The following is a 25,927-nucleotide window of genomic DNA, read 5'->3' on the forward strand; positions in this document are numbered from 1 at the left end:
AAGTCAACAGAATAAAAAAAGGCTTAAATGAGAAGTTTAAATGAAAAACATGCCATCTGGTAATTGTCCATCCCTGTTTCCTTTATTACGTGCGAACAGAATTGTACTTTATTTCTTTGCGTTTTCAAGGAGAAAAGGAAGGGCATTTGCTTAAAGATGCATATAAATAGGATGTATATTACATAGTGTCGTCCACAACATAAATATTACGAAGAGATATGAGACACGAACTGCATGAGAATAAAACGGGTCACGGGGGAGTAAAACTGGGAGCTGGCCAATACTGGCTTCAGGTATTGAATATGTAAATTGCATGGAGAATTCCGCTTGACAGTAAAAAAGCTTTGAGATTCTAAATATCATGAAATAAATATACCAACAACTGGCTGATGGCCGGGAACATATGTGTCGGTGTGAGTGCAGCTCCGGTTGCAGGTCGGCTGACTGAAAAATTACTCAACTATATTTTCATCTTTTGCTTAGAAAATCTAGGAGTGAGCGGTTGAGGTGGGGGATGTTCTTTGTTTGGGATCTTCATCTTGTGGACAGTGTAAAATATGATTACAAAGAGCGCTTCTCTTCTGGAGGACCTGTCTGGTCCGGTATTACACAGACGATTGGTTGAATTTGAATAAATACTGTGTAATGCTCAACATCTCCTGTGGTGGCGTTACAGGGAAATCAATCACCTAATGCCGGATTTCCTCAGCAGATCGTTGCTGATAATCACACTTTGTGATCTGCTCACTGTCAAAGGTCCTTTCTTAAAGCCTGGTTTACACGCTTCAATAGATCTTTCAATCCGTCGTCGGGGTCAAGTTGTAAGTGACGCACATCCGGCATCGTTCGTGACGTATTTGCGTGTGAAACCTACGTGCAATCAAGATTGAAAGAAAATACGGTGATCGCATACACGTCGTTTATTCCTCATACATTGGACGTTTTGTTGTATGAACCTAGTCAATTGAAACGTGTGACATCCCTCATACGATTTGGATGTCTGAGGCTATGTGCGCAGGTGTGCGCTCTGCACCGCAGCTTAAAAAAGGTCCGCTTCAGAGCGCAGCTGAAAAGCTGCATTCTGAAGCGCCTCACAATGTCTGTCATTCACTAATCTCTGTCAGTCCGTCACTATCTCTGTCCCTCACTCTCTGTCCATGTCAGTCTATCCCTCTTACCCCCTCTCTCATACTCACCGATCCCCGGCTCTGCACGGCATTCACACTGCTACGGCGGCTTTTACTGTTTTGAAAAAGCCGGCTACCCATTAAACAATCTCGTATTCCCTGCTTTCCCCGCCCACCGGCGCCTATGATTGGTTACAGTGAGACACGCCCCCACGCTGAGTGACAGGTGTCACACTGCACCCAATCACAGCAGCCGGTGGGCGTGTCTATACTGTGCAGTGAAATAAATAATTAAATAATTAAAAAAAACGGCGTGCGGTCCCCCCAATTTTAATACCAGCCAGATAAAGCCATACGGCTGAAGGCTGGTATTCTCAGGATGGGGAGCTCCACGTTATGGGGAGCCCCCCAGCCTAACAATATCAGCCAACAGCCGCCCAGAATTGCCGCATACATTAGATGCGACAGTTCTGGGACTGTACCCGGCTCTTCCCGATTTGCCCTGGTGCGTTGGCAAATCGGGGTAATAAGGAGTTATTGGCAGCCCATAGCTGCCAATAAATCCTAGATTAATCATGTCAGGCGTCTATGAGACACTTTCCATGATTAATCTGTAAATTACAGTAAATAAACACACACACGCCCGAAAAATCCTTTATTAGAAATAAAAACACAAACATATACCCTGGTTAACCACTTTAATCAGCCCCAAAAAGCCCTCCTTGTCCGGCGTAATCCAGGATGATGCAGCGTCGCTTCCAGCGCTGCTGCATGGAGGTGACCGGAGCTGCAGCAGACACAGCCGCTCCGGTCACCTCCACACAGCAAATGAAGACAGCCGCGCGATCAGCTGATCTGTCACTGAGGTTACCCGCGGCCACCGCTGCATCCACCGCTGGATCCAGTGACAGCGGGTAACCTCAGTGACAGATCAGCTGATCGCGCGGCTGTCTTCATTTGCTGTGTGGAGGTGACCGGAGCGGCTGTGTCTGCTGCAGCTCCGGTCACCTCCATGCAGCAGCGCTGGAAGCGACGCTGGAGCATCCTGGATTACGCCGGACAAGGAGGGCTTTTTGGGGCTGATTAAAGTGGTGAACCAGGGTATATGTTTGTGTTTTTATTTCTAATAAAGGATTTTTCGGGTGTGTGTGTTTATTTACTGTAATTTACAGATTAATCATGGAGGGTGTCTCATAGACGCCTGACATGATTAATCTAGGATTTATTGGCAGCTATGGGCTGCCAATAACTCCTTATTACCCCGATTTGCCAACGCACCAGGGCAAATCGGGAAGAGCCGGGTACAGTCCCAGAACTGTCGCATCTAATGTATGCGGCAATTCTGGGCGGCTGTTGGCTGATATTGTTAGGCTGGGGGGCTCCCCTTAACGTGGAGCTCCCCATCCTGAGAATACCAGCCTTCAGCTGTATGGCTTTATCTGGCTGGTATTAAAATTGGGGGGGACCGCATGCCGGTTTTTTTAATTATTTAATTATTTATTTCACTGCACAGTATAGACCCGCCCACCGGCTGCTGTGATTGGGTGCAGTGTGACACCTGTCACTCAGCGTGGGGGCGTGTCTCACTGTAACCAATCATAGGCGCCGGTGGGCGGGGAAAGCAGGGAATACGAGATTGTTTAATGGGCGGCCGGCTTTTTCAAAACAGTAAAAGCCGCCGGAGCAGTGTGAATGCCGTGCAGAGCCGGGGATCGGTGAGTATGAGAGAGGGCTGCTCAATTCACTTACTCAGGAGTTTAGCGGTCACCGGTGAGCCCTTCACATGTGACCGCTAATCAGGACGCGGCACATATAGAGCCGCAGCATGACAATGAAGTCGGGTGAAGTTCACCCGAGTTCATTCTGACAGTGCGGCTCTGTCTGTGTCTGCTGTCATCTGCCATTCAGCTCTGCTACATGGCTGTCTGTGTCTGCTGTCAGCGGCCATGTAGCAGAGCTGAATGGCAGATGACATAGTAAAAACGCATCCCTACACATTACACACGCTTGGCAAGTCAATAAATAAATAAAAAAAAAAAGGGTGCCCAATGCATACGTCACAGAACACATGATCTAAAGGAGCGCACACAAAATTGATCAATTTAACATAGACTACTAACGCTCGTGTGACAGCAAATGAACGACCTACGTGCAATCTCATTCAATCGCATATGCGACCTGGGCGTGTCACATCGCATACGAGATCGCACACCTAATTGTAAGGTGTAAAGCTGGCTTTAGAGTAGAAATTGTCTAAAAAAACCCATTTTCAAATTACTATTAATTCAGCACTGAAATTATATTATTTAAAGAGGTTTTCAAACAAGCAAAGTTCATATTAATCAATAGATCTTGTAAGAAAAATAAGTTCCACAATTGGATGCAATGAAAAAAAATGTTCCTGTGCTGAGATAATCCTATATGTGTCCCTGTTATGTGCTGTGTAATGGCTGTGTCTGACCATACAGGGACATGGTCTGAACATACCCCAGTTCTGGCCAACACCAGATGATCGGTGGTGGTGTTGGGTGTTGCACCCTCACCAATTAGACATTGTTGACCTTTCCTAAGGGGTACTTTGCACGCTGCGACATCGCAGCCCGATGCTGCGATGCCGAGCGCGATAGTCCCCGCCCCCGTCACAGCAGCGATTTCCTTGTGATAGCTACCGTAGCGAACATTATCGCTACGGCAGCTTCACATGGACTCACCTGTCCTGCGACCGTCGCTCTGGCCGGTGACCCGCCTCCTTCTTAAGGAGGCGGGTCGTGCGGCGTCATAGCGACATCACACGCTAGGCGGCCAATCGGAGCAGGGGCGGAGATGAGTGGGATGTAAACATCCCGCCCATCTCCTTCCTTCCGCATATCCTACGGAAGCCGCAGTGACGCCGGTAGATGTTCCTCGCTCCTGCGGCTTCACACACAGCGATGTGTGCTGCCGCAGGAGCGAGGAACAACATCGGACTGTCGCGTCAGCGTAATCATGGATTACGCCGACGCTGCACCGATGATATGATTACGACGCTTTTGCGCTCGTTAATCGTATCATCTAGGCTTTACACACTACGATGTCGCATGCGATGCCGGAAGCGCGTCATTTTCAATTTGACCCCACCGACATCGCACCTGCGATGTCGTAGTGTGCAAATCCCGCCTAAGGACAGACCACCAATGTTACAGTAGTGAACAACCTCTTTAAATAATACAACTCTGAAAGACTGTTAGGAGTTTAAATAGGGTGTGGCACTGCCCCATTGGCAATAGCAGGCAGCCAGTTACTTTTGTTGAGCAGTACACATTCACTCCCTCTGGTTGATCAGCACCATAAGTCACAGACCTACCAATATTCTTGTGGCGGCCGCGCCCCTAAGGGTCCAGTTGCCACAGAGGTACTGCACCTTAGCTAGAGGTGTGAGACCCCATCCCTGGTAAGAAGGAGCACATAGACCATAGTACACACACAATCTTAGTATAGCTACACCACTTCAGGCCATGGTTAGGGTGAGATTGCTTCTTAGGGAGAGCACAGTCCCAGAGCCCGTTTGGAGGTGGAGTTAGTTGGTGAGTGGAACATACACTCAGAAAGAACAGAGTGAGAGAACAAAGTAGGACGCGGAGGAGAGAGGTCGTGGGGACTGCTGCTGGAAGAGCTCGTCCTAGGACCAGGAGAAGGAAAGAACTAAAGAAGAGCCACGGGAAGTGAGAGATGCATCCGTTGGCTCACATCCACATCTGACACACCGGTATGGAGGGACTAGGCTGCAAAGGGGATCGGCCACTAGACTAGTGGAGAACAATCAGGCTCAGCTAGCGAAAACGGAGGCTGAGGTATCTTCATGTGCCGAAGCCACCACCAAACGCGAATCCGCTGAAAAGGTGACCATAGAGGGCCAGGGGATCAGGCAGAAGAGCCTCCCAAAACAGGGTCAGCGGACACAAGTTCAGGGCACTGTGTGTGAGACGCAGGGCAGGAGGGTGAAGACAGTGTAGGAAGATGACAAGGAGAGGACACTGGTCTTGTGCTTCTGAATTACCTGGGGATCGGCTGGATCCCATCACCGTAGGACTCAGCACTCTAAGGATAGTGTCACGGGCGGAGGGGACGCGCTCGCCACGCTCGGGTCAGGGGCTTCTGCTGCTGCTCGGTGGCTCGAGCGGTGGGCCGGACCCGTGGACTCGAGCAGCGCTCCTGTGGCGCCCTGGACAAGCCAGGTCGTCACAGGTACTACACCAACACACCCCACACCCCGGCTAGGCACACCAAAGCCAAACAAAAATCCTTGTTGCCTTCCTCCAGGGGCTGATGTCCACACCAGGGGGTGGGCCAGGTGGTTGGTCCCGCCCACCGAGGAGTTCACAGTCCTGGAGGTGGGAAAAGGAGGGCTGATGAGTTAGGGAAGTGGAGAAGTGAAGTGGCAGTAGAGGAAACTGACCGTGTCCGGGTGTGTGGCCCGGGCACATACAGCAAGGTTGGCAGACGGTGGTGACCGTCTGCAGGAGAGGCTGATTGGAGTGAACCGTAAGGACCGGGGACGGGCGGTGGCCCGCCGGTACCGGATCGGGGAGTGAAGAGAAGCCAGCACCATTCGGCAGGGCTTACGGACCCCGACCAGGCTAGGAGTCACCGTAAAACTGGTCAAATCCGTTAGCGAAGGGAACCTCCGGGGTTTCCCAGCAGTCAAGACCCGATTGAAGGCAACAGCTCACACCATAAAGGAAAACACAGTCACCGCCAAGGCTACAGTTCCCAGGGCCAGAGCCTGCAGGCAAAACGGGCTCCCTCAGCATCCATCCAAGCTGGGGAGTGGGTTACCGGTGGGAAGCCATTGGAACCGTAAACACAACACAGGTGCAGGGAAAGGCAGTCACTATCAACCTACTGGGAGAGCTGCCGCAGCCGTCTGTGGGACCCGTCCATCCAGCCGTTTGTTTGACCAGAGACTTCGTGTGAATTACTGGCTGAGTGAGTACCACCGTGCCGTGCAGCACAGCGCTGCCCCCGCGACCCTGCACCTCACCAGGCCCCGTAACCCGCCTGCCATCCCTAACCCTCACCGGGGCCCCGGGACAACCAACCCCCCTACCCACGGAGGGGAGAACCAACATCCAAGCTGCTCCCTGTCATCGCTCCCGGGATCCCTGTCCAGAGCAGCGGCGGTGTCACAACTTCACCACAACCGTGGGTGGCGTCACGGACAATATCCCTAAACCAAACCACCCCCTTTCACTCACGGGCGAGGAACGCCGCTCGAGTCCCCGGGATCCGGCCCACCGCTCGAGCCACCACCGAGCAGCAGCAGCCGGACCCGAGCAGTGGGTGAGCGTAGCGTCCCCTCCTCCGCCCGTGACAACTTGGCGTCACGAACAGGATCTTACCGCTCTGCCGTCTGGCAGAGGTGCGCCTTGTGACCGCCGGAGGTGTCCGGCCGAAAATTTTGAGAAGCCGCCATTTTGGGCGCGAAAAGTCCCCGCTCGAGCGTCTTCCCGAGTAGTGGAGGTGCGAAAGCTGAAACCCCGCCCCTGTAGAGGAGGAGCCGGAAAAAGACTAAGGGGGACGGATGGCGTCTGGCCGCATGTAGCCCGCGGCTCTAAAAGAAGGGACGCCAGGACCCTGCGGCCATCTTTTTGTTCCTGGAAGAGGCCGCCGCAGCGATGTACCAACCGTCCCACAGCACCGTAGCCCCCACGCCTGGAACCGCGGCGTGGGTGGAGGTCCGGACTGCTCAGCTGCAACAACGGCTGCAGATCAGAGTGCAACTCCTCTTGGAGGAGTGGGAGGCCGACATGGCGGAGGTGGTGGCGGCCATACGGAGATTCGAGGTGGAGGGAGTCTTGGAAGAGAGGGTAAGTGACCCACACCCCTGTACCCCTAGTGGGTCGGTCATCGCGGCCAGGGGGCCCAGTCTACACCCGCTCGCCCTGCTACCTCCCCCGCTACCCGCGTTGGCTGCTGCTGCCCCGTCACTAGGCCCGCTACCACGACAACCGGTAGCGGTACCCCGCCAATCCGCCCAGGAGGACCGACCTGCAGCCGTGACCCGTGACCGTGCAGCACCGCTCCCTTGGAAGACACCAAAGGCCGAGCCCGTCAGTGAAGCTGTACCGGAGGCACCGGTGATCGTGCCTGACCCCGTACCGACCCCGGCAGCCCGTCTCATGCCGGAGGAGGCGGAGGCTCAGCGGGAGAGGATCCCTGTGCCCGTTCCCCACACGTCGGCTGAGGTTGCGCCGGGTCGCCGCTGTAAGGCAGCACCCCAGACCAAGTCACCGCGGGACCTTCCACCCAGATTGCCAGTGGTGGGCAGCGCCAAGGAGGTCTCGCGGGGCCCGACCCGTGCGCAGGGGCCCGCAGCAGCCCTGTATTGGGACAGGGAGCCGACACTGCTGGGCCTGGAGATCGCCGAGAGGGAGAGGAGGAAGGCGGAGCTGGTGGCCCGCACTATTGAAGAGAAGGAGTGCCTCCGAAGAGCCACCTTCCGGGTGCGGGGCCCGAGATATGAAGGACAGGTGCGGAGATTTGATACCCGAAGGGGGTATGGCTTCATTTACGAACCGGGCCTGGAGGCCGAAGTTTTTGTGGTTCGAAGAGATGTAAATGACCACTTACCGGAAGACCATCCCAGCCGCAATCTGCTCCCCGGTGACCTCGTCAACTACACCCGACATTGTGGGGAGAGTGGATGGTACGCCCTGGGTGTCCGGCTGAGAGTAGGCCAGGGGCTTCAAGCGCCCGCTCAACCCTCTACCCCGGTCGGTGAGGTGGACCTGAAGTGAAGCCGGCGGTCCTCCGCCAAAAAGTTGTCCCCGTTGGGACCATCAGCACCGTTGTTGTTAAAAGTTTGAATGATAAGTGAAGAATAATCAACCGAAGAAGTAACCTGATTGATGTTTTGATTGAACCGGCCGTTGCTGGCAACTGTTGTCCCCGTAGGGAGTGTCTGCAAACCGTTGCGTAAGGAACTGCTTACGGACAAACCCGAGAACTGGCAGGGCAACCACAAACTAGTGGGATGTAAATAAAAAAATGTGTTGGCTTGATACCGTTACCGTCTCCGGAGAGGCTGATTTGGGAGGATGGGCCTAGAGGAAAGTGATGGCCCAGGCCCGCCACTACCGTAAGCGGTGGCGATCCTCCGGGGGTTCAGGGGTCCCCATGGACGCGGGTCCCCTGAAAGAGACAGAACCCGCTCGGGCAGCCTGGTGATGGACTGGGGCAAGGGGTGCTGCCCACTTCTTAGGGGCAGTATCAGGGCCAGGTTGTTTGAGTGGGAGAAGAGTGAAAGCCGTACCGTTGAAAAATGTTTGATGTTTTTACATGCCTTTTACCGTTTTCTATCTCTTTGCAGTTAACCAAAAATAAAACCGGTGATGGACGGGCAGCCCGCGGACGGTCTGCATTTTACTAAGGGGGAATGTGGCGCCCTGGACAAGCCAGGTCGTCACAGGTACTACACCAACACACCCCACACCCCGGCTAGGCACACCGAAGCCAAACAAAAATCCTTGTTGCCTTCCTCCAGGGGCTGATGTCCACACTAGGGCGTGGGCCAGGCGGTTGGTCCCGCCCACCGAGGAGTTCACAGTCCTGGAGGCGGGAAAAGGAGGGCAGATCAGTTAGGGAAGTGGAGAAGTGAAGTGGCAGTAGAGGAAACTGACCGTGTCCGGGTGCGTGGCCCGGGCACATACAGCAAGGTTGGCAGACGGTGGTGACCGTCTGCAGGAGAGGCTGATTGGAGTGAACCGTAAGGACCGGGGACGGGCGGTGGCCCGCCGGTACAGGATCGGGGAGTGAAGAGAAGCCAGAACTATTCGGCAGGGCTTACGGACCCCGACCAGGCTAGGAGTCGCCGTAAAACTGGTCAAATCCGTTAGCGAAGGGAACCTCCGGGGTTTCCCAGCAGTCAAGTCCCGATTGAAGGCAACAGCTCACACCGTAAAGGGAAACACAGTCACCGCCAAGGCTACAGTTCCCAGGGCCAGAGCCTGCGGGCAAAAGGGGCTCCCTCAGCATCCATCCAAGCTGGGGAGCGGGTAACCGGTGGGAAGCCATTGGAACCGTAAACACAACACAGGTGCAGGGAAAGGCAGTCACCATCAACCTACCGGGAGAGCTACCGCAGCCGTCTGTGGGACCCGTCCATCCAGCCGTTTGTTTGACCAGAGACTTCGTGTGAATTACTGGCTGAGTGAGTACCACCGTGCCGTGCAGCACAGCGCTGCCCCCGCGACCCTGCACCTCACCAGGCCCCGTAACCCGCCTGCCATCCCTAACCCTCACCGGGGCCCCGGGACAACCAACCCCCCTACCCACGGAGGGGAGAACCAACATCCAAGCTGCTCCCTGTAATCGCTCCCAGGATCCCCGTCCAGAGCAGCGGTGGTGTCACAACTTCACCACAACCGTGGGTGGCGTCACGGACAATAACCCTAAACCAAACCACCCCCTTTCACTCACGGGCAAGGAACGCCGCTCGAGTCCCCGGGATCCGGCCCACCGCTCGAGCCACCACCGAGCAGCAGCAGCCGGACCCGAGCAGTGGGTGAGCGCAGCGTCCCCTCCTCCGCCCGCGACACTCCTTGTCCACGAGTGAAAAGGGGGTGGTTTGTTTAGGGAGATAGTTCGTGACGCCACCCACGGGTCGTGGTGATTATTAGCACCACCGCTGGTGGTGACGGGGATCCCGGGAAGGATGGTAGGGAGCAGCTAGGATGTTGTCCCCTCCGTGGGTAGGGGTTGGTGGTCCCGGGGCCCGGTGGTGATACGGGGAGGCTGGATGGCTGGGGGTGCAGGGTTGCAGGGACAGCGCGGCCCGGTGCCGGATGGCACTGGTGTACTCACTCAGACAGTCAATGACAGAGTCTCTGGTAAACCAAACGGCTGGATGGACGGGTCCCGCAGCCGGCTGCAGTGTTGTGCTCTCCCCGGACGGCTGATGGTGGCTGTCTTTCCCTGCACCTGTTAGAATGGTCTGACTCCTGTGGTTGCCCACTGGTAGTCCGCTCCCCGGCGTATAGGTGCCGTAGGAGCCCGTTTTGCCCGCAGGCGCTGGCCCTTGGATCTCTAGCCTATGGCAGTGGCTGTATATCCTCTCGGTGTGGACTGTTGCCTTCTGTCGGGTCTTGGTTGTTGGGAAACCCCTGGGGTTCCTGTCACACTCGGATTTGACTATTGTCGGCGGCTCCAAGACTGGTCAGGGTTCGATGGCCCTGCCTGTGTGCTTAGCTTCACTCCGCTCCCCGGTTCAGTACCGGCGGGCCAACGCCTGACCCGGGTCCTACGGCTCTGCAGAGATTCACTAACTCCTGCAGACGAACACCACCGTCTGCAAACCTTGCTGTCAGTGCCTGGGCTCCGACCCAGACACTTGCAGTTTCTGTCCTCTCACTTTCACCTCCAAACTAGACTGACTGCTTTTCCCGCCTCCAGACCTGTGAACTCCTCGGTGGGTGGGGCCAACTGCCTGGCTCCGCCCCACCTGGTGTGGACATCAGACCCTGGAGGGAGGCAACAAGGGTTTTTGTTTGACTGTTGTGACTGTCTAGGGAAGGGGGTGTGTGTGGTGTTATGTCTGTGACTACCTGGCTAGTCCAGGGTGTCACAATAGCATTTGACCGTCCGACATGATAATCTGGAACAAACAAGTGTGAATAAATGAACTAATGACTGCTACCCGCTATGTCCTGGAATCATTGCCTGCTCTGCCAGCCCCACGTTGTACCAATACTTTATCGGCTAACAACTGACTATGGTTGCCCTGGGGTCCCAGCTCCACCTATGGGGAGCTGTGCCATCTAAGCTGCATTACCATCTGCCCCAGCAGTCCCATCTAAGCAGTGTCGGCCATTCTTGGCCGAAGACCACAGGTGGCATCACGCTTAATCATTCCCCAATTTGTTATATTAAACACCGCCAGGGTCACGGAGTTGGGCCCCTGCTGCCGTGACCTCCCTAAGACCCAGGACCCCCGGCCCGGTTCTGAGTGCCCCACGGCCCTGGTGGGCATGTCAAAATATGGCGTCAGAACAGGATTTCGCGCCCGTTACAATGGGTGCTGTGTACCTAGAGACTGTGTAATAGTGTCTACCAAAAAAGAACATGCGCCATGTGTACTCAGAAGGGATTGGTGCGTCCTCCCTTTGTGGGCTGGATTGCAAAACGGCGCGAAGAGCCATGCCCGCCCACCGCCGAGGTGTTGCAGAGAAATGAAACTTACCAAATGGCTTAAAAGCCCCACCTCCTCAGGAAGAAGACAGAGAAGCAAGGGAGTGGAATGGAGCACCTGTGTTGTCGAAGGACCCTGTGTGCATGGTGGTCAGCGGTGATCAGCGCGACCTTGAGCGTGGGGTGAAAACCATGGACTCCCCCAGCTGTCTAGAGGAGACACTGGTGACACTGTCTGCACTAGACCCGGGCTTCATGGATCGGGAGGTGGAAGTGCTCAGCCATCGACAGCTGGAGGTCCAGGTGAAGGCGGTAACGTGATAGCAAGAGTCCCTGCTGGAAAAAATGGCAGAGGGACGCGCAGCATGCGAACTAGCAACGCCGACCCCACAAGAGGAAGAAACCAACCCCCGGAGAGGTCAGAATTAACAAACCAGTTGTTGCCCCGGTAGCTGAAGACACCCTAGTGGGACCTTTAGCAGTCCCATGGGTTCCTGCATTCGATCAGGTCTCCCGTTACTGGGCCTGGGACCAGATGTCCAGCAGTGGGGAAGGACTGGTGACCCCTCTACAGCCCATAATCGTACCCTGGGGTGCAGAAAGAGAAGGTTGCGGGATTCTCAGTACAGAGGTCCACTGGGAGGGCGCCTGAGGTGCAATACCCTGCATTGCCAGTGAGATGTTCTGCCACCAGCAGTTGACTAGGTTGGCCGCAGAGCAAGAGGACCACTGACTGCAGTGGGACGTCATGGAGGCTGGAAATATGCTGGCAAAACCGAGACTCCCAAAGGCCAATCCTGCAAAGCGGGGACCCCTAAGATGTGGGATAGTGGTCAGTTTCGACTTACAGAAGGGATGGGGTTTCTTTAAAGAACCCGGACTAGCCTCAGACGTTTTTGCTATCCGTCGGGACGTGGAGTTGCACCTACCACAAGGACACTCTGATCGTGACCTGTACCCGCATGATGTTGTTAGGTATATGTGGCAGGAAGGTGAATGGGAATGGTACGCTTTGTACATTAAGAAAGTGCGCCTACAGTGATAAGAACTGGCTATGGAGCACACCCCAGCGGTGCCAGACCTAAAGTGTAATCGGGAAACCCAGAACCCATAGATAACAGCAAGGTGTAAAATGTGTAAATATATTATATAGAATACAGTAAAGCTTATTAGGTAAGAATGTTGACCCATAAACTTTTTAAGGACTGTTACGTTGTGGACTATGAACAAGTGAACTTATTGTAAATAGTTAGCACTGATTAGAGTGCTTCCCAGTAAATTGAATACACCACACAAGCAAAACCCGCTAGGTGTGGTCGAAGAACCAAAAAGGTGGTCAGTCCATGCTCTATCACCACGCCCAGAGCCTACGTTGAGGTTTGTTGGTGACGGGTGCCCCGTTTTTGTTCTGTTGCTGCTTGGACTTCCAGTAGTGAAAAAAACCACTCGGAGAGTGGATCACCATAGACTCCTGAAAAGCTGTACAAAATGTTAATAATGCAGATGTTATATTTGATTATAAAGTTGTGTTTGTAACGTGCAAGAAATTACGCCTCTCATAAAGGGATGAAAAGTTTAAATGTTACCTGTTGGAATGTTTTGCTAAAATGTTTTGCATGTCTTAAGACTGGTTGTGATTCTGTGTTTCAGCCAGAGGACGTGCTGGGTTTTGCTGTGGGGGAGTGTTGCGCCCTTGAGGGTCCAGTCGCCACAGAGGTGCTGCACCTCAGCCAGAGGTGTGAGTCCCCATCACTGGTAAGAAGGAACACATAGACCATAGTACACACACAATCTTAGTATAGCTAAGGTCATGGTTAGGGCGAGATTGCTCCTTAAGGAGAGCACAGTCCAGAGCCAGTCTGAAGGTGGAGTTAGTTGGTGGGTGGAGCATAGACTCAGATCAGAGTGAGAGAATGAAGTAGGACGTGAAGGAGAGAGGACCTGGGGACTGGAGCCAGAGGAGCTCATCCTAGGACCAGAAGGAGGAAAGAAATAAAGAAGGAGTCCTAGAGCCACGGGAAGCGAGAGATCCACCCGTGGGCTCACATCCACATCTGACACACCGGTGTGTAGGGACTAGGCCGCAAAGGTGACCGGCTCCTAGACTAGTGGAGAACAATCAAACTCAGCTAGCGAAACCGGAGGTTGAGGTATCTTCATGTGCCAAAGCCACCACCAGATGCGAATCCGCTGAAAAGGTGATCATGGAGGGCCAGTGGATCAGGCAGAAGAGCCCCAGAAAACACGGTCCGCGGACACCGGCTCAGGGCACTGTGTGTGAGACGCAGGGCAGGAGGGTGAAGACAGTGTAGGAAGACGACCAGGAAAGGACACCGGTCTTGTGCTTCCGAATTACCTGGGGATCGGCTGGATCCCATCACCATAGGACTCAGCACTCCAAGGATAGCATTTGACTGTCCGGACATGATTATCTGGAACTGACAAGTGTGAATAAAAGAACTAATGACTGCTACCAGCTGTGTCCTGGAATCATTGCCTGCTCTGCCAGCCCCACGTTGTACCAACACTTTATCGGCTAACAACTGCCTACGGTTGCCCTGGGGTCCCAGCTCCACTTTTGGGGAGCTGTGCCATCTAAGCGGCATTACCATCTGCCCCAGCGGTCCCGTCTAAGCAGTTTCGGCCATACCTACCCGAAGACCACAGGTGGCATCACGATTAATCATTCCCCAATTTGTTATATTAAACACCACCAGGGTCACGGAGTTGGGCCCCTGCTGCCGTGACCTCCCCAAGACCCAGGACCCCTGGCCCGGTTCTGAGTGCCCCACGGCTCTTGTGGGTGTGTCAAAACGTGACATCAGAACAGGATTTCGCGCCCGTTACAATGGGTGCTGTGTACCTAGAGACTGTGTAATAGTGTCTACCAAAAAAGAACATGCGCCATGTGTAATCAGAAGGGATTAGTGTGTCCTCCCTTTGTGGGCTGGATCGCAAAACAGCGCAAAGAGCCATGCCTGCCCACCGCCGAGGTGTTGCAGAGAAATGAAACTTACCAAATGGCTCAAAAGCCCCACCTCTCCAGGAAGAAGACAGAGAAGCAAGGGAGTGGAATGGAGCACCTGTGCTGTCAAAGGACCGTGTGTGCGTGATGGCCAGCGGTGATCAGCGCGACCTGGAGCGTGGGGTGTAGGGACTAGGCCGCAAAGGTGACCGGCTCCTAGACTAGTGAAGAACAATCAGGCTCAGCTAGCGACACCGGAGGTTGAGGTATCTTCATGTGCCAAAGCCACCATCAGATGCGAATCCGCTGAAAAGGTGAACATGGATGGCCAGGGGATCAGGCAGAAGAGCCCCAGAAAACACGGTCCGCGGACACCGGTTTAGGGCACTGTGTGTCAGACACACGGCAGGAGGGCAAAGCCAGCGTAGGAAGACAACCAGGAAAGGGACATGGAAAGGGACACCAGTCTTGTGCCTCTGAATTACCTGGGGATTTGCTGGATCCCGTCACCGCGGGACTCAGGACAGTGCTTGTACTGCCTTATGATGCCGGTCATAATGTCTCATTTATTACAAGCCCCGTCTCCAGAGTAAAAGGCAATGCTGCTTTGTACCAGAAGCAGATGTCCAGGTGATTACATAGCACGAACGTAGGAGAATTATTATTGTGGAAATACGGCACTCCCGTCCTTATGTAGGAGAACCATATCTGGCAGTGAATAAAATAATTTAATGAGAACCTGTCAGCAGGGAAATTGTGTCCTATGTGAGGGTGCGACTTAATAGGGACTCTAAGTATAGGAATGATTGTGTCAGAAAAACTGTTAGTGCCATGAGCAGAGCATCAACGTAATTATGGGATGCATTGAATACTCTTGACTAAAGTGGCTTTCCACCTGCATTGTAAATGTGACTTTTCATTACTAATTGCAGCGCTGACATCCCTGCATTGGTGTCCCCAGCAGGATGCCATCCTAGTCACTGCCGCGGCCTGCCCGTACCACGAAGTCTTCCTTTCCCGCAGTCTACCACATGTGCATCCTTTTCTTTCTTCTCCCGGAGCATGTTCATGCATAGGTCTTCCGGGAATGTGCCTAGGGTGCACGCACAGCTGCCCTTCTCTTAAAGGGCCAGAGTGCCATTTACTGGAAGTACCTCTCAGGCCATCACTGAGAAGCACTGGGTACTTAAGACACTTTCCCCCCACAAGGGGAGGTGCCTGAACAACATGGTTACTTAGTTAGTGGTCTGTTCTCTAGCTAGCTAGTTGTCAGGTCCCCTTGTCCACACTTTGTGTCTTAAAGATTATCTTTAAGAAGCTAATTTTTTTTTAGAAAACAAAATGGTGCTGAAAAATTAACATTAGAGAGATATTCCCATTTCCAAGATCCTATCCCAATATGTAGTAGGTGTAATATTAATAATAGTATCAAATACCTCCAATTAGAAATGTAGCATAGTTCTTCTGATTAGCTATTGCTTTTACCTCATGTACAGGGCATTGCAGCTTCGGCATCCATGTTAGTTGCTGATGGTTGTAACCATGGATACCTTAGCTGCAATGCCCTGCAGATGAGGTAAGAGGCTAGATCAGGAGAACTATATTGCTTTTCTAATTGGAGGTATTTGCTAATATTATTATTACACATGCTACATATTGGGATATGATCTCGGACATGGGAATACCCCTTTAATTTTAATACTTGCAAATAACCTTTCTTAGAGATATTGCTTATTCAGCATAAATCCAATATTGATCTTTATGTATACAGCTATGTTAAGTGACAGGAGAATTTCTTATTTATCAATCAAGGAGGCCAATGTCATCTGTTGTCGTTGAAGACTTTATTCTCATATATGAGGAGAGAGCTCAAAAACACCATCCAGAATCAATAGGCAGGAGTGTCTGTTTTTCTATATTTAAATCTGTCTTTTTAAAGCTATGCATTCAAAGGTAATAGCTGCAAACAATCACATATCACCCTAGCCTTTAAGGCTGCTTTACACGTTACAATTAATCGTGCAATCGCATTTGCGATTGCACCCGCCCCCATTGTTTGTGCAGCATGGGCAATTTCTTGCCCGTGTTGCACAATGTTGTAACCCCCGTCACACGTACAGTACTTACCTCCCAAACGACCTCGCTGTGGGCGGCGAACATCCACTTCCTGAAGGGGGAGGGACGTTCGGCATCACAGCGACGTCACACAGCGGCCGCCCAATAGAAGCGGAGGGGCGGAGATGAGCGGGACATAAACATCACGCCCACCTCCTTCCTTCAGCATTGCCGGCGGCCGCAGGTAAGCTGCAGTTCATCGTTCCCGGGGTGTCACACGGAGCGATGTGTGCTGCCTCGGGAACAAAGAACAACAGGATGTTCGATTTTTAGAAAATAAGCGACGTGTCAACGATGAACGAGAAGGTGAGTATTTCTGCTCGTTCATAGCTGTCACACAATACGATATCACTAACGATGCTGGATGTGCGTCATTTATGACGTGACCCTGCGACATCTCGTTAGATATATCGTAGCGTGTAAAGCCCGCTTAAGGCCCCTTTACACACTGCAACATCACTAGCGATATCACTGTAACGTCACCGGTTTTGTGACGTAATAGCAACCTCCCCAGCGACATTACAGTGTGTGACACGCATCAGTGACCTGGCCCCCGCTGTGAGGTCGCTGATCGCTAAAAGTCGTTCAGGACCATTCTTTGGTCCTTTGTTTCCCGCTGCGCAGCATGTATCGGTGTGTTTGACACCTTTACAATGACATCGTTAGCGACTCAGCCCATAAGTGTGCTAGCGTTCCCTTTCCAGCGAGGTCGTTCTGCAGGTCCGTATCGCTGCTGTGTCGTTGGCCAGATCTGCCTGTTTGAAAGCTCACCAGCGACTGTTAGAGACTTTCCAGCGATTCCGGCCAGGTCGAGATCGCTGGTGGGATCGCTAGAAAGTCTCAGTGTGTAAAGGGGCCTTTAATTCTCTGCTCACCAGATAAGGAACTTGTAGCCATTATCTATTCTAGACTTTGTTTGGACTTGAATAAATCTCTTTCTTCTGCCCTATTGTCCAGACAGGAGAAGCCTAGATAAACAAAGCATCTCTCCCCCTTCTTCATACATCAGCATCATAAGTACAGAGTATTACAATTACTTAAGGCACAGTCAAACAAACAACTTACCAGCGATCCCAACAACGATACAACCTGATAGGGATCGCTGGTAAGTTGCTAGGAGGTCGCTGGTGAGATGTCACACTAAGTGACGCTCCAGCGATCCCACCAGCAACCTGACCTGACAGGGATCGCTGGAGCGTCGCTACACGTGGAAGCATGCTGCGCTTGGTAACTAAGGTAAATATCAGGTAACCAACCCGATATTTACCTTGCTTACCAGCACACACCGCTTAGCGCTGGCTCCCTGCACGCCTAGCCACAGTACACATCGGGTTAATTAACCGATGTGTACTCTGCTACGTGTGCAGGCAGCAGGAGCCGGCTTCTGCGGTCGCTGCTAACCACGGTAAACAGCGGGTAACCAAGAAGCCCTTACCTTGGTTACCCGATATTTACCTTCGTTACCAGCGTCCGCCGCTCTCAGCTGTCAGTGCCGGCTCCTGCTCCCTGCACTCCTAGCCACAGTACACATCGGGTTAATTACCCGATGTGTGGTCTGGCTATGTGTGCAAGGAGCAGGAGCCGGCACTGACAGCTGAGAGCGGCGGACGCTGGTAACGAAGGTAAATATCGGGTAACCAAGGTAAGGGCTTCTTGGTTACCCGCTGTTTACATTGGTTACCAGCATCCGCAGAAGCCGGCTCCTGCTGCCTGCACATTCAGTTGTTGCTCTGTCGCTGTCACACACAGCGATGTGTGCTTCACAGCGGGAGAGCAACAACTAAAAAATGGCCCAGGACATTCAGCAACAACCAACGACCTCACAGCAGGGGCCAGGTTGTTGCTGGATGTCACACACAGCAACATCGCTAGCAAGTTGTGCCTCAGCAGCGATGTTGCTAGCAATGTTGCTTAGTGTGACGGTACCTTTAGGCTACTTTCACACTTGCGTTGGACGGCTTCTGTAGCATTGCGTTGTGTGACGGATGCAACGGATGCGTTGCATATAGTGGCACAACGGATGCTACGGATCGTATAAAACAATGGAAAGCTTTTTTTTTTTTTTCTTCTTTACAGTTTTACCGGCAGCAGATTATTGTGAACGATCAGCTGATCGCTCTCAATAGCCGGCGGCCGGTCACTCAGCTGAGCGCTCTCACATGCCGGCGGCCAGGCATGCCGGCGGGCGGGCGCTCTAATGAGCGCTTTCACATGCCGGGCATGCTGGTGGCCGGTCGCTCAGCTGAGTGCTCTCACATGCGGGCGAGCGCTCAGCTGAACGTTCGGCCACCAAAAGACAAAATAAAGTTTGTGATTTAAAAAAAAAAGAGCATGCGCAGTGAAATCCTATGGATTGCGCTGCTCAAAAAAAGTTACATACTGCGTTTCTTCCGCCCGACGCAGCATCAAAATAACGACGCTGCGTCGTCCAGCGGATGCAACGCTGACATTTGCGTTACAGTGCGTTGTCCATACAAGTCTATGGAGAATAGCGCAGTGCGTTAACGGACTGCGCTATTCTCCATAGTGACGGACTCCGCTGAACGCAAGTGTGAAAGTACCCTTATAATGTCCAACTATTAATACGAGACTAAAATTCCTATAACACTACTTACCATATTTTTTGGATTATAAGACGCACTTCTCCCAAAAATTTGGGAGGAAAATGAGGGGTGTGTCTTAAAATACAAGTGTAGTTTACTGGGAGGTGGAGAATGGGCACTGTGCTGACTGCGGTGTGCCGTGCTGCCTGCGGGGGGGCTGCTGTGTGGGCTGGGGGCTGTGTGGAACAGACATCCCAGATGCTCTGTTGGCGGTGTGGGCTTCAAATAATGGCACCTGGAGTTGGTGTGGCGCCCCTGACCTAGTCAGGCACCACTGAGTACTGCACCTGTGGCGCCCTGGACAAGGCAGGGGCCACAGGTAACAACACACACACACCCCCACCCCCAGCAGGTCACAGTAGTCATCCCCAGTGAGACCTGATTTCTTCCCTCGGGTTCAGACAGACACACCAGGTGGGCGGAGTCAGGCAGATGGGCACGCCCACCGAGGAGTCTAGCTGGCCTGAGGCAAAAACCAGCTCAGACAAGTCCAGGCAGAGGAGAGGAGGTCTGCAGAGAGGCAGACGCAGACTGGGGCCTAGGTTGGAGCCTAGGTCCCTCGTGTAGCCAGTGAGGCAGACGGTAGTGGCCGTCTGCAGGAGCCGGGAAGACAGTCTTGGTGGAACCGTAGGTAGCCGGGACAGGGTAGTGGCCCGTCCGGTACCGAACCGGGGAGCCAGCTGGAAACCGGAGTGCAGGAGGAGCGTACACGAAGGTGAAGGAAAGGACTTACACTACCAACCTGGGGTCAGGGGAAAAACACCGCATCCGTCTGTGGGACCCATCCATCCAGCCGCTTGTTTTACCGGAGATTTTGCATTCATCACTGGCTGAGTGAGTGCCACCGTGCCGTGTGGCACGGCACTGCCCCCGCGACCCTGCACCTCACCAGACCCCGTAGCCCGCCTGCCATCCCTACCCCTCACCGGGCCCCGGAACAACCAACCCCCCTACCCACGGAGGGGAGAAAACAATGTGGCGCCCTGGACAAGCCAGGGGCCACAGGTAACAACACACAAACACCCCCACCACCAGCAGTTTCACAGCAGACATCCCCAGTGAAACCTGATTCCTTTCCTCGGGCTCAGACAGACACACCAGGTGGGCGGAGTCAGGAGATGGAGACGCCCACCCAGGAGTTAGCTGGCCTGAGGCAGGAAACAAGCGCAGTCAAGTCCTAGGAGAGGAAGAGAGAGGAGGTCTGCAGAGAGGCAGACGCAGACTGGGGCCTAGGATTGGAGCCTAGGGCCCTCGTGCAGCAGAGAGTCAGGCAGACGGTAGTGGCCGTCTGCAGGGAGCCGGGGAGACAGTTGGTGGAACCGTAGGTAGCCGGGGCTGGGCGGTGGCCCACCGGTACCGAACCGGGGAGCCAGCTGGAAGCCGGAGCGCAGGAGGAGTGTGCACGGAGGTGGAAGAAAGGACTTACACCACCAAACTGGGTCAGGGGAGAAACAACAACCGCAGCCGTCTGTGGGCACCCGTCCATCCAGCCGAGTGTTTTACCAAGGACTGTGTCGTGATTACTGGCTGAGTGAGTACCCAGTGCCGTGCGGCACAGCGCTGCCCCTGCGACCCTGCACCTCACCAGGCCCCATAACGAGCCTGCTACCCATCCACCTACCTCACCGGGCCCCGGGACAACCAACCCCCTTACCCACGGAGGGGAGAACTAACATCTAGCTGCTCCATACCATCACTCCCGGGATCCCCGTCCAGAGCAGCGGTGGTGTCACAACCTCACCACAACCGTGGGTGGCGTCACGGACAATCTCCCTTACCAAATCCCCTTTTACTGTGGAGCCTGGGATCACAGACCGGGTCACGCCACCGTGATACCCACAGAAGTGACCCCGTGGCCCGGATCTGAGTACCCCCTGATCCACGGGCGACACAACAATATCCAAGCTGCTCCCTGTCACCGCTCCCGGGATACCCGTCCAGAGCAGCGGTGGTGTCACAACCTCACCACAACCGTGGGTGGCGTCACGGACACTATCCCTAAACCAAACCACCCCCTTTCACTCACGGGCGAGGAGCGCCGCTCAGGTCCCCGGGATCCGGCCCACCGCTCGAGCCACCGACCGAGCAGCAGCAGCAGCAGCCGGACCCGAGCAGTGGGTGAGCGCAGCGTCCCCTCCTCCGCCCGCAACACACCCATGCTGGGACAGTGCTTACAGGTAATTCTAAAGGCCAGAATGAGGTGTGTACGCACAGATACATAGCAACCAGTTCTCCCACACCATTAGATGGGACCCTTGGGTAGCCTCTGGAAGAGGCTAGCCTTCAATTTTTGTCAAAGGGTGTAGTGGAGGGGCTGGAAGCTAAGCTGCAGAGGCTGTCAGGAAAGAGGTGGAGCAAGCCAGTCTGGTGGCAGTGAGCGCGGTTGCTCAGAGACGCAGACATTCACACACGCTAGTCAGACCCTGCACGTGTAGTAGCTGTTAGCGGGGGAGAACGGTTAACAGAAAGTCAGTCTGAAAGACCGGGGAAGAGAGTCGGTTGAGTACGGTGACTCCTGGTGACTAGGCACGTACGGGATACAGGTCCCAATGACAGACTCTTGTTTATCTGCTAAACCTGCCGGTGAGGGGAACTTCAACTACCTCACCAACCTCATAGGTCTGAGCCTCAGCAGCAACGCAGGGACCCATAGGAGACATAGCCAGAAGCCATCTCACCTGGTCCACGCTGCCGGCAACAGGCTGAACATAGGGGAGAAAAGGCAGTAGCGACTCCCTGGATAGACCCCACAGTACTTCAGGTCAGGGGTTATCCGAACAAAGAAGTGCTCGGATGGCAAGTTAATGGTTACCCTCAGACGGCCTGAAGGAGCCCTGGTTCAACCTGGTTATCTCAGCATCGCCCGGGTACCTCACAGAAACATCTGAAGTGAGTAAAGATCAGTTGAAAGACTTTCTGGACTGAGACTGAGTTATTCTGGGACCTGTTGTTCTACACACCTGAGCCTCTGGGGCCAGCCTCACTCACGGGAGGCCATACCACCCGACTGCAGACCCCATCAGCCCCAGAAGCTCGTTAAAACCTGCAGTGGCGGTCACCCATAATCCTGACCGCAAACCGTGAGTGGCGTCACGAAACATACACAAAAATCGACATACCTGTCGCCTTGCCAAATACACAAAAAGGACCCTGTGGCGTCCCTGAAGGTGGATCGATGTCCCTGGGACGACTGGGCTTCCCATCGGCACGTGCGCAGATGGAGCTCTTGGCTCAAGATCTCATCTGTGCACACACCGCCTCTGGCCCATTGATCTCTGTGCATTAGACTTAAGGAAAATGCCGCTCGGAGGTAGTGCATGCGCAGATGAGATCTCAGCTTGTCATTCTACGCACGCGCCAACTCTGGGCGCTATTTCTTTGAAGCCTGCACCACTGGCAGAGCATCTGGGACAGTGGCCGAACCACCCTGCAACACACAGCCAGCACAGCCCCCGCTGCTGCCAGCACAGTCCCCACCGCAGCGCATTCAGCATCGTCGCTCTCCAGCACCGCCCCTGCCTCCTGCGACCCCTCTCCGGTAAGACACCACCGATGTATAAAACGGATCCCATTTTTTTTACCTTTTTTATTTCTAAATTTGGGGTGCATCTTATATTCCGGTGCGTCTTATAAAACGAAAAATATGGTATAATGAATATAGACTATTGAATATTAATATGGGATTGAAATTCCTTTAACATTAGGCCATTTTTACCTATAATGACTCTTATTATCTTGTCTCTTACCTGTCTTCCTCACATTGACGTCAATTACAAAAGTGAAAATGTTATTTAGCCAAAGCTTCAGCGAAATCCTACAAGGCTTCAGTTTGTTTGTCATAAATCATCACCGAGTAATTTGGGATCTTTGTTGCACAAAATTTCTTGAGCTGGAAGAGTGTTAAATGAAACATTTATAAGTGGAAACTGCATTCCTAAGGGGATTTCTCTCTTCTTAAAAAAAACTTTCCCTTATGACTACTGCACCAGCTTATGTTCATAGAGTCAAAGCTATTACTGGGAGGCATTTCAGGGAAATATGAAGTTGTTACAGCCAGGAAAAGAAGCAAAAACCTGCGGGGAAAAAAAGGAAAATGGAAGATTACAAAGACGTTAAATGGCGGAATTGCCGTTGCGTAGAGTCATTACTATTACCTACTTCCATTTTGGATAATGCACATCTTTATACACTTTTAGATCTTGTAAAAAGCTTTTATTATTAATTTTAATATTAACTTTTGGTTTTTTTTCTTTTATTTGCAAAGATTTTGAGTTTTATATCATAAAGAGTAAAATTTTATAATTTTTTTATATTCTAAATGCCATTTTAAATTCTAGTCCAAGTGAAGGTTTAATAAAATAACTTAATTGTGTGTTGAATTCCTGCTCCTGTTAATACTCTTTTTTACTTCCACTAACTAGAATTATTACAGCTGATTTTGCCTCAGGCTCGGTTCACCGGGGAGCGTAAACCTGGGGTTCTGTTGATATCCCTGTCACCGGCAAGGTAAGGAGGAGTTGACTTGCATTCGATATGAGCGCCGTGCTAGCAAAAAAAAAAAAAAGGCATTTTAATAAGGCACAGACAAAAGATAAAATGCAGAGTACGGTGTCACTAACATGAATCCACAATTAACAATCGTAAACTTTTTCTTTCATTCTTTTCCCAATATAAATTGAGATAAAATCTATAGAAGTTTCTACAAATGTGGACACCTGACAATATTAATTTCTGTTTGTGATGGCAATGAGAGATTATCTTCTAAGAAATTAAAGGGAAGGTGTCGTCCCCCCCAAAAAAAATATCAATATTTGAAAAAAAATTAAAGTATTAATTTTTTAATGTTTTGTTTAAATATTATTATTTGTTTTTAATTGAGCAAAATATAAATTAAAATGAAAACGTTTCCTTTTATAAAACTTTCTACAGGTCCAAGCAAGAATTTTGAGATTTTAAGAGGAAGCCCCTGGATGAATTCTACTAGAATCTTTTTTAAACTATGTGTATTCTCCAAAATACAAATTTTGGGCAATTCGCTCCTCGCAGATTCAACAGAATAGCAGCCAGCTGTGTCTGCTGTTTTATTAAGCTGTAGAGGGCGTGCCTAAGGATAAAAAGAATCTGTCACCCTTTTGTGTTTTTTTAGTTACTAAAGGGAACCTGTCACCAGATTTGGCGACTATAAGCTGCGGCCACCACTAGTGGGCTCTTATATACAGCATTCTAACATGCTGTATATAAGAGCCCAGGCCGCTGTGTAGAATGTAAAAATCACTTTATAATACTTACCTTACAGTCGGTCTGGTGCGTGCAGACTGGTCAAATGGGTGTCTCCGTTCTCCGGTACCAGCGCCTCCTCTTTCGGCCATCTTTGTCCACATTCTTCTGAAGCCTTGGTGCATGACGCGTCCTACGTCATGTACACAGGCTGACACTGCGGTTTGCGCAGGACCTCAATGCTGGCTTGTGGGCATGATGTAGGATGCATCATGCACTCAGGCTTCAGAAGAAGGAGGACAAAGATGGCTTAAAGAGGAGGCGCTGGCACCGGAGAACGGAGACACCCATCCGACCAGTCTGCAACTGTTTTTTTTTTTTAAACTCGTTTTATTGAAGGTTAAGTATAACATAGAATCACCAATCAATATAGCGATTAGTAAATGAAGGATAAAATTTGAACATTAAAAGGTACATAAGTATTCAATCACAGGTTGTATCCAAAACTTGCAATACCAAAAAGACGCAGAATAATATTATCAAATGCTGGGAACCGTGTCCCACTACCAGCATGAAAACCAATACATTCTATAAGAGTCCACCGTCCGAGTAATTATTATAACAGAAAAAGAACTTTAAGACGAAAAGTCATGTAAGTTTGAAGCCAGGGAGCTGGGCGAATCCCCTGTCAAGGGCGATCTCAGCCACCCGCCCCTGATTTTCTCAAATTTATTTAAAGAACCCCTGTTCTTGAATACAAATTGCTCTAGAGGGATTATGACATTCACAAGGGCAATCCAAGAAGCTCTGGATGGGGGGTCTAGGATTCATCCAATTTAGTATTATGCCCTTACGAGACAAGAAAAGGGCTTTCTTTAGTAGCATATTCTCAGATTGGGACCAGGAGTTAATATTCAATATACCAAACAAGCACAGGATCGGGCTCATAGGGACCATTTTCTCCAGCACAGCCGCGAGCGTTGATGCCACTTCTGTCCAATAGGAGTAGACAGCATGACATTCCCATATCATATGCCAAAAGTCTGCACCACCTCTCCCACACCTCGGGCAAGAGTCCGCAACTGTGCTGTTCATTTTATTTAGTCTTACCAGAGTAATATAGCTCTGATGTATAATATATAGCTGAATGAGTCTATTGTTAATTGCAGGAGAAACCAAGGTGTGGGATTCAATAATGTCATCCCAAACTATATCATCTAACTCAGGGATTTTGGTTTTCCACTTCCCCAAGACGGGGGAGAGGATTGTTCATGGCCTTGGCCCGGATGAGTATAATTTAGAAATTAGACCCCCAGGGCCCTGTGATCTAATAATTCTAATTATCGGGAATGATGAAAATCTAACCCCACGACCAGAAAATTGAGCCCGGAAAGCATGTCTGACCTGGAAGTACTTGAACTCATGAGAATCCGGCAGATCAAACTCAGTCTGCAGTTGTGCAAAGGGACGGAGCTCATTATCTCGGACTATTGAACTCAGGGAGACTATTCCTTAGTTCCTCCATTCCTCAAAGCCCGGCAATCCACAAAAATGCGGGAGGTCCAAATTGACCCATAAAAGGGTCTCAATGGGCACATCCTGAAAACCAAAGGTGGACCTAGCTTCCTTCCAAATCTTGGCCCCCAGTTTGTGAATTGGGAGAATTCGGCCCTCAGGGGCTCGTTTGTGATCAAATAGTAGGGGCCATAGCAGTTCCACCCCCTTGAAATCTGCCA

General features: G+C 51.9%; 1 protein-coding gene across 3 annotated transcripts in view; it reads left to right on the plus strand.

Moving 5' to 3' along the window:
* Positions 1–23,478, plus strand: part of LOC142254618 (uncharacterized) — a 49,668-nt gene extending 26,190 nt beyond the window's left edge. For 2 of the 3 annotated variants that reach the window (XM_075325755.1, XM_075325759.1), the window contains exons 6-7: positions 12,942–13,046; positions 23,396–23,451. The gene's annotated coding sequence lies outside the window, so the exon portion shown is untranslated. Of the gene's footprint in view, positions 1–12,941; positions 13,047–23,395 lie in introns of all 3 variants that reach the window. The other variant, XM_075325756.1, reaches the window with a different exon arrangement.
* Positions 23,479–25,927: the final 2,449 nt, after the last annotated feature.

This window comes from Anomaloglossus baeobatrachus, chromosome 10, assembly GCF_048569485.1.
Source record: "Anomaloglossus baeobatrachus isolate aAnoBae1 chromosome 10, aAnoBae1.hap1, whole genome shotgun sequence".
Lineage (NCBI taxonomy): Eukaryota > Metazoa > Chordata > Amphibia > Anura > Aromobatidae > Anomaloglossus > Anomaloglossus baeobatrachus.